The sequence below is a fragment of the Herpailurus yagouaroundi genome, unplaced genomic scaffold (genome assembly GCF_014898765.1).
Source record: "Herpailurus yagouaroundi ecotype Mexico unplaced genomic scaffold, PumYag 162, whole genome shotgun sequence".
Taxonomy (NCBI): Eukaryota; Metazoa; Chordata; class Mammalia; order Carnivora; family Felidae; genus Herpailurus; species Herpailurus yagouaroundi.
The window spans coordinates 29,506,714-29,516,446 of NW_024412403.1; the positions used below are offsets into that span (position 1 = coordinate 29,506,714).

General features: G+C 33.3%; 1 protein-coding gene across 10 annotated transcripts in view; it reads left to right on the forward strand.

Annotated features, from left to right (window-relative positions):
- LIPI (lipase I) overlaps window positions 1–9,733 on the forward strand; it is a 72,734-nt gene that overhangs the window by 200 nt on the left and 62,801 nt on the right. For 8 of the 10 annotated variants that reach the window (XR_005793227.1, XM_040484177.1, XM_040484184.1 and 5 more), the window contains exon 2: window positions 2,643–2,776. The gene's annotated coding sequence lies outside the window, so the exon portion shown is untranslated. Of the gene's footprint in view, window positions 1–4; window positions 127–2,642; window positions 2,777–9,733 lie in introns of those variants that run through there. The other 2 variants (XM_040484176.1, XM_040484178.1) reach the window with 2 other exon arrangements.

Genomic DNA, 9,733 nt, shown 5'->3' on the forward strand with positions numbered 1-9,733 from the left:
AGTGAGAATAAAAAAGATTACTGTGTTCGGGGCTTGCCCCTCTTGCTTGTGGAGTGCCCTCCATTTTCTTGGGCACACCGTTATTAATTGACTTCGGATTTATTCAATAAAAATTTTCAATAAAATGTGTGTAGAGAGGCTTTTAAGACGTACTAGCTGCTGTACAGTCGCTCCTAGGCTAATGGGGCTAAGATTTGTTTCCAAAGAGTAAATGTATAAATCACTAGGATTTTGAATGTATATGCTGTACAAAATACTTTTTGAAAGAATAAATCCATGCATGCATGTCAATGGGTGTGGAATACAATGGAGTGCTAGAATTAAAGTTTATTTACCTAGGAAGCGCACCCTAGAGAAGTCTTTGAAAATGGGCATAGACGTTTTAGGTGGACTCCAGAAGACATTTCTCAGGCCAGAAGGCATGAGAAAACATCCTATACCTAGGAACACTAGAAAGAGTATAGCAGGTTTTGTGACTGAAGCCAGAATTCTTGAGGATGGCTGCAGGGCGCTTGTAGCGGGATCCAATGTTTGTATACAGTGACCAGGGTGAAGAATTCATTCTTTTTTGAGGAGGGTTAGGGGAAAAAAAAAAAAACTCATCAAAAAAGAAAGAAAGAAAGAAGAAGAAGAAAGGTAATTAAAGGGGGAAGAAAACCTACTCAGAATGTCAATAGATTAATAAATCAACTGACAGCTATTAACTTGGTTTCCTTTTGAAGAATCCATGTCTCCAAAAGACCCTGAAATTATCCTGTAAATAAACAAGTAATCAGGACATCATTTGGCCTTTAGTTAGGAGTGGTGATAATTCATTTTGCATTGCACGCATTTACTTAGTTGGTGGACAAAAATGCCCTTCTTTTCTAATGAAAAGGAACACATCTTTGGAAACCTGATTTCTAATTGAACTGTGACATTATTTAATTTTATGATTTTATATAAGTAATTTCACTTTTAGGAATTCAAATTCTATTTCTTAAGGAATGTATTGAGCTAATGTAATTACAGTACTTCATTTAATATTTTCCTATACAAATAAATACAACATAATGTGTCAGTAACTTCAGCAGTCACCTTCTATTGATATATCATAAGTATACAGGTCCTGTCTCCATTTTTCCTTTCCTCTGCCATCAACATTATTGTGGTAGGGTAGGAAGGGGTTAAAGAAACTAGCACATTGTAGTTATATAACAAATATGTGTTGATCAAATGAATGGATACCCGAAGATTTCTATTATGTATAATTCCACTGATTTTTAAAATTCATTTATCTCATAAATCTTATCCAAATGAACATATTTTTCGTTTCCCCTCAGTCACACTGATCTGGGAGCTGTTATCTTCAGGTTTCATTGTAAAATTTGCAGTGCCCATGTATGTGATTGTGAATGATACAAAACTTTAGCTATATTTACAAATAGTTAATGATCATGTTGTCTTGCTATATTGAGGTTTGCATCATAGTTTTGAGGTTTGCATCATAGTTTTTTTTCTTTTTTTAGAAATGTGTAGGATTTTCATGTTCTTATTAATCCTCTTTTCTTTTGGCAGGACTAAGTTTATGGTGCTTGTATTTCTATGGTACTTTTTTTTACTGTTATAAGCTCTGGGGTGCCTGGGTGGCTCCGTTGGTTAAGTGTCTGACTCCTGATTTCTGCTCAGGTCATGATTGAGCCCCATATCATAGGCTCCGGCTGCTCGCTCTCTCTCTCTCTCCCTTTCCCTCTGCCCCTCCCCCGCTTGCTTGTATGGGTGTGCTCTCTCTTTGTCAAAATATATAAGCATTAAAAAAATTAATGTTATGAGCTTTGAAAGCTCGTGCAGTTAACTGTTCAGAATTTGACCTTAATATATGTCATTTTTCTAACGTAAGCTTACTGTACTTCCTAGCTTCTGTTGAATGAACACGTAGTAATAAACCTAGCAGTAGCTAAAAAATAATTCACTTATTTTTAATGTTTACTTATTTTTGAGAGAGAGAAAGAGAGTGAGCGCGGGGGAGGGGCAGAGAGCAAGGGGGACCCAGGATCTGAAGTGGGCTCTGCTGACAGCAGCTAGCCTGACTCAGAGCCCAAACCCATGAACCATGAGATCATGACCTGAGCCAAAACCAAGAGTCAGCTGCTTAACCAACTGATCCACCCAGTTGCCTCAAAAAGCCACCTTCTTAATGGATTTTAAAAACTTCACTTTTTGCTTTTGCTTGGTTTAATTTTTTTTTTTTTTCAGAGAGGGAGAGAGAGAGAGAGAGAGAGCGCGCGAATACAAGTGGAAGAGGGTAGTGGGAGAGGGAGAGAAAGTGAGTTCATGACATAAGCCAAAGTGGGACACTCAACTTGTGCCCCCAAATATGATTCACTTTATTCTCAGCATTTCCTGGACCATTAGCCAAATATAAGTTTCAATGTGTTAAGTGCATGGTACACTATAAAGAATTAGCCTTTCTTAACTCCTATCAGGATGTTTTGTACCCCTAACTTTATGTATTCAAAAATGAAAACGTTTATATATAATAATATATGTAAAACTATAAGCTATGTATATAAATAAATAAGTGTATCTATTTACCTATCTATCTAAAACTAGAGCTTCTTTCTTCCCTTCTTTGCCCAACTGACTCTTACTCTCTTTGGCAGTTCAGCCCAGGCAGCATGTCCTGAAGGTCTTCCCTGAAGTCTGCACTCTAGATTAGCTGGCGGTCCTGCTGTGTGGTGCCATAGTTTCATAGATACGCCTTTTTCAAGCCCTCCTCACTGTGAATTGCTATAAGGTAAATAAATATATTTCAGTACTTAGGACAATCCCTGACTGACATATCTGTGGATATATCATAAATAATTGTTGATATAGTACAGTTTGAATAAACAAATGTCTCTACTTTGTATGTTCGACAACTACATTATACCTGGAAATTAGTAGATGCTTAGTAAAAGTTGAATAAATGAATGAATGAAAGGAGAAACTTGATAAATTAGTATTAAGGGACTCCAGTTAGTGGATGCTTTTTCTAAAATTGACCTCACTTTTGACTTCACTTATTTCCTACCTTCATTTTTTATTTATTCTGATTTTCTTAACTGTATCTGTCCCAAGCTTTTTTGTTTGTTTTACTTGTATTAGATACTTATTGTAAAGAAATGTTTTTAATGTTTAAAGAAATAAATAAGAAAGTAAAAATCATCAATAAGTCTACCATGCAGACATAAACATTTTGGAGGAAAACCTTCCTTAGTTTGAAATATACATGTGCATATACATATACATATATACATAAAACATTTTAGGAAAATAAACCTTACCATACATACTGTTTTGTAGCTTACCTTTTCTCCCCTTGTGCTATGTAACGGAGACTTTCTTTACCAATAAATAGTGATTTATACACATCATTAGTTTTAATCCACCGTATGTATCCAATTAGACTAATCCCCCACTATTAGACGTTTACATTGTTTCCATTTTTTTTGCCATTAAAAAAATACTGATATTAACATCCTTGCTCATATGCCTTTGTGCACATATGTTAGTAAAAAATTTATGTAGGAAAATATCTTGGATGTTTAATTGCCGAATCAAAGGGTAATAGCCATTAAGCATTTTGACACATATTGCTAAATTATACAAAAGATTGTGCCAAAATATATTCTGATAAACAATGACTACCCCATCTCAATATACACTACTCAGCTACCTATTATAATTACCTATAAACTGCCTGGAAGCCTGCCTGGTACACAGAGCTCAATCAATTTTATATCTTCATCCTCATCATCCTCATTATCACCTTTATAGTATTATTAATAATGTATCCATGTCTGTAAGCTTAAAATCATTTTTTATTTCTCAGGAGGACTAAGAAAAGCACAGAAATATTGTCTTACTAAATTATAGACATTTTATATAATATTTTGTTACTCCTCAGTATTATGCTATTTAATGCAATGGACATTCATCTGTTTATCGCTATTGACAGTAAGTAAAAAATATGAAAACAGTATAATTTTTATACTTTGTTACTGCTATGTATTGTACTGTCTTAAATGCCAAGTTGAGATTTTCTTTTTTTTTTAATTTTTTTTTAACGTTTTTATTTATTTTTGAGACAGAGAGAGACAGAGCATGAACAGGGGAGGGGCAGAGAGAGAGGGAGACACAGAATCTGAAACAGGCTCCAGGTTCTGAGCTGTCAGCACAGAGCCGACGCGGGGCTCGAACTCATGGACCCTGAGATCATGACCTGAGCCAAAGTCGGACGCTTAACCGACCAAGCCACCCAGGCGCCCCCAAGTTGAGATTTTCAATATAAGCTCTTTAGAATGACAACGATGAAAATAATGTATAAGATTCATATTACAGTGTCACATCAAAAGCACAAAATAAAAGAAGTATATGTTAAATAGGAAAGGTTTATCTTTTAATTTAAGTATAAACTTGTTAATAATCTCTTTGAACATGTACAACAATTGCATTACATTTTTTCCCACATTTTGAAGAGATGTGGTTTATTTATATTTTTGTTAGAGAAGTACAGTTGTTACAGCTAAGTGATATTAAAGGACATAGGTTATTTGGTGGTCTCCAGTCAAATTATAGTAATGGCCCCCTTCTAAAAATGAAGTTTCATATAAACCCCCTAGAGATCAAACAATTGAAAATGATGATTTTTACATTTTTCACAGTTTTTAAATGAATATCTCATTTTGTTTGTGGATTCTTTGAAATATTTCCCTAGACTTCAGATTAGTTTCTGCTGATACTGTTCTTAAAGTATCTTTGCAAATTTACAGAAACTTGAATTTACAAAAAACAAATTTAATTTTTGAACTGATAATGCATGTACTGAAAATGGTTCTCTATTTTCCTGACCTACTAAAGTCTATTACTGGAAGGAAAATAAGGGGAAAAATAAACATGCGAAAAGAAACCTATAATAATTTTTAAAAAATGTTTGTTATATTAAAAACAAAAATATGTTTTTTTGATTTTCCAATTGTAGAACTCAAGAGACAAGCTAGCATTTTGAATTTTAAAATAGCCACTGAATTTGGGTTGCAAAATGATATAAACATGAAAAGGTCATATTTTATATCTGACAGCTTGATGGATATGGATTTTATTATTGATTTTATGGTATATGAAGACAGCTTGGTTTGTAATCAAAATGAACATAAACCACAATGTTTTCTGACTTTTTCCATTTCTAGCATTTTCTAACATGACATTTGCTCTAGGCTTTCAATACACATATTCTTCCTGACCGCTTCTGAAATTCTGAGGTTAAGAGGAATAAGGAAAGATATAATTAGCTTTTTCTTTCCCTTTAATTCAACTTGTGCAGCTGTTTGTGACTTATTACAGAGTTTTGACTTAAAAATCCTCTTACAACCACAAGCCAGATGAGAGGGAAAAAAAAAAAAAAAAAAAAAAACCTACCTTACCTTTTCAACAAACAGGGAGGAGCAAAAGATCAGGGATCTTTTATGGTAAAACCTACCAGACTCTGACAATCTTACAAAAGAGAAACCTTAATGAATTTCAGAATTTCTTTTGTGTTGAATCTCAGAGCTGCTTTTACTTTTACTGGATTCCAAATGAGAGTATACATTTTTCTTTGTTTGATGTGCTGGGCAAGATCTGGTAAGAACTTAATAATTTGATTTATCTTACCAAATTGTGTGTCAAATAATGAGTATAGTGTTTTGATTCTGGGATAAAAAATTCTGTGACATCATGGTATGAAAGGAAATAGTATGACTGTGAATACTAACTATATCAAATGGTTAATTATGAATAAAGTTTGTGTGTGTGTGTGTGTGTGTGTGTGTGTGTGTTTGGTAAATTTTATATTCTGTATTTTACTTAATTTCCAGTTAATAACTAAGTAAATAGAGAACAAATATTCAAGAGACAGAATAATTCAGTAATAGAGAAATCTTTTTGAAAATCATGACTTGATAAACATCTTATTTCAATTTGAATGCTCAAATAATCTTACTTTTGAGGAAAATGTTTATATAGGTAAATTGTCAATTGCAAAACTAACAAGTAAACGTATACTACAACTTTTTTTTTTGTCCTATTATGCTCAAGTGTGACTAAAACCAAAATTAGTTTATAGTAATAAAGTAGAACTTTATTCTCCTGTTTTACAGATTTATGGTAATAAAGTTTACTAATGTTAGTAATATCATTTATTTCTTTGTGGTAATAAAGTAGAAGTACTTGTTCTACTTTATGATAATGTTATAAATTTAAAATTCATGATGCATATAGATTTTTGTCCCTTGCAAAGGCAGATGATTTTGTTTTAAATTTTCTTTAAAAAATTATTGAATGCATACTTGAATAACCTTAAAATATCACCTAGAAATTCAAATCATTTCTTGTTTCTTTTCAATTAGATATTTGAGTTTATCATAAATTCTAGAAATGTTTGAGTTTTATATTCAAATGCAGAATCTAAATGGTGCTAATATACAGTTTATTATATTTTTTCTCATTTAGATTTTTCTTGGTAGGCATTTTATATTTGTGTAATGCATGATAGTGCCACCTTAAATTGGAAGTCAGAGAAATTTGAAGTCTAAGCCCCTAACTTTTATGTCATTTAGAGTTGGCATTATCTTAGTATCATAGTTTCTACTCCAACCTCATGTCGCAGACTTTCTAAGATTATTGTTTTGATTAGTAATTAGGAATTACCTAATTTTTCAATTGGGAACCCTCAGATATAATTACTAAGTATGTTTCTGTCTCTGTTGACTGAAATAGAACACAAGACCTTTTAGATATTAATAACAGTAAATAGAAAATAAGGTGAAGAATTCATATATTCTCAAAATCATTTGTAACCCATGCAAACTCTTGTGCTCTCTGTCATTTTCCTTGAAATCCCACATGCCTAGGGAATTTTGTTGAATTTTCAGTAATTACTTTCATGTAAGTATGTTTTATTTAAACCATACATTCTCCTCCCTTCTCTGCTAGAGATTATTATAGATGTCTCTTAGCATCTCCTCAATCCTCACACTCCTCAACATGAGAATCATTATATGGTTATATCTGCCTTTAACAAAGGAAAAACATTCTGAAAAACTGAGATTAGTCAAATGTTTTAAAAAAATTTTTAATGGAAAAAATGGGAATGAAGAGATAGCTGAACAAACTGTACAGATATGTAGCGGTATGCATATATATTCAAGTTATATGAATATACATTCTTGTTACAGTTTTTTGCTCATATAAGTGCTTAAACGGTAGTTGTAGTTGCTGCTATTATCATAGCAAGGGGCAGCAAATGTTTCTGAAGGGCTGGTTGATCAATATTTAAGGCTTTGAGGGCCATATGATTTCTGCTGCATCTATTCAGCTCCGTCATCATAATGTGAAAACTGCCATAGATAATTCGTAAATTAATGAGTATGGTTGTGTTCTAATAAAATTTATTATAGACACTAACATTTGAATTTATTGTAATTTTCACGTGTCACAAAATATTATTTTAATTTTTTTCAACCATTTAAAAATGTAAAAACCTGCCTTATCTTGCCAGCCGGATTTGGCCTACTGGCCATACTTTGCCAATTCTCTTGTTCCGGTAATCTGGAAGAGATATTAAAGATAAATTAGGGGTTCATAGGGGGCTAAGTCAGGTAAGCACCTGACTCTCTATTTTGGCTCAGGTCATGATCTCATGGTTCGTAGGTTCTAGCCCTGCATCAGGTTCCATGCTGTTAGCATGGAGCCTGCTTGATGTTCTCTCTCTGTCTCTCTCTCTCTGTCTCTCTCTCTGCTTCTTTCCTGCTCATTCTCACTCTTTCTCAAGATAAATAAGAAAGAAACTTAAAAAAAATAATTCTTCTTTCTCATTTTACAGTTGAAGAAAGTGAAATTCAGAAAAATGGAGTCACTTTTCTAAGATGATAGATAGCACTTATCATATGTAATATAAAACACCTGGGAGTCTTGTTTAAAATACAAATTCTTATCCCATAGGCAGGAAGTGAAGTCTAAGATTCTGCAGTTCTCATAAACTCCCAGATGATGCCTGTGGGTATATGGGACTGCCCTTTGAGTAGTGAGAGTATAGACATTTGTAGAACTTTATTTAGTGGGCTGTTTGTAGGGCAGTGGTCTTTCTGAAACTCATGGCATTCTAAGCTCATGGACTCAATAAATTCATCATTATGTAATTGTATAAAAATGTATATATTTGTATAAAAATTTTGTACAATTTATGTAAATGTGTATAATTTGTATTTAAAAATCTGATATGACTAGTAATTCATTTCCACTGATCTGCTAAAATCAGATGACTACAAGCAACTTATTGTACAAAATTTATTGGTACAATTTATTGTACCAAAGTGTCTTTAAAATAAGGGGAACATGCAAGAACATGGAATTTGCAATTGAAAGACCCAGATTCAAGTCCTGGCAGCTTATAATCCCAGACAAATCACTTAGCTTCTGTGAACCTCAGTTTCCTCATTTTTAAATGGAAGTAAAAGTTATAATACTGTCTCACTGCATTGAAAAGCTTAAAGGAGATAAAGTACGATTTGGTCAGTTATAAATTAGGTTAGAATAATCCGCTGTTTTCTTCCCATATACCTTTTCTCTGTAATTGTCTCAGATTAACTTCCAGGTATAAGTCTTCATGTTATATCTACCTGTACACAGTTGTGGTAGACTTGTATGGACTACCTATATCGGAATCCCCTGGGTTATGCATTTTAAAATGCAGATTTACCTACGAAACCAGAATCTCTGGGGATGGGACCAGGAAACTACACTTTGAACAAACGTTCCCAGTCATTTTTTACACCCATTTTTAAAACCATGCTTGAGAATTCTTGGCCTCAAGACCTATCAGACATCAAGTTTATTTTGTGTGTGTGTAGTCAGCTTCATTTTTAACAACTTTCCAAATATTTGCACAGTTAGAAGAGTTGTGGATTGAATATCTGGACTACTTATGACTTGTTAAATAAGTGTACATTTTCTAAATGTGCTTTGGTTGCTTCAGAATCAGAAAATTAAGGATACTTCTACCTTTAATTTTGCTTTCTGCCTTTAGCCTTCTGAGATATTACAGTTCTACCTACAGTTTTGTGTCTTAACTGGCTCTATGACCATAAAAATCTCTGATTTTGTAGCTATAAAGTCAGTCTACTGTTTGGTACCTGATATTTTGCTAGCCCCCAAAGGTCTTCATTCTTTTTATTACACATGAGTATAATTAAGCTAGTGAACTTATGTTGCTCAACTGTTTACATAGTAACTTGTGCTGTGAATATGGTTATGCTTTTCAGATATCACTCATAAATGTTCTGTTGCTTCTAATTGTGTGACCTTTCTTCATATATAAAATGAGGGAAAGGATAGCAAATACAAAAGCACCACAGTGCCCAACACAGAGTGAGTGCTAAATAACCATTAGCCATTATTACTATCATTGATGGTTTTGTTTATAGGTGTTCACAAATATGTTTTGTTTTCAGAAATGGGGAAAAGAGAAAAGAGGTTTTCATGGAGTCTTTTTAGGGTGAGTGTGGGATTTCCGAGGATTATCAAAGGAAGTAGCAGTAGACCTTTCCAGAATGTGTTGGGATTTTTGGCTTTCTTTGGCTGGGTTTTGAGGCTCCTCTGTTATTGGCTTGGTCAACACTGAAAGTTGCAAGGCAGACTAACTGGTCTTAGCAGCTTACTAAGTATGAAAATAGGT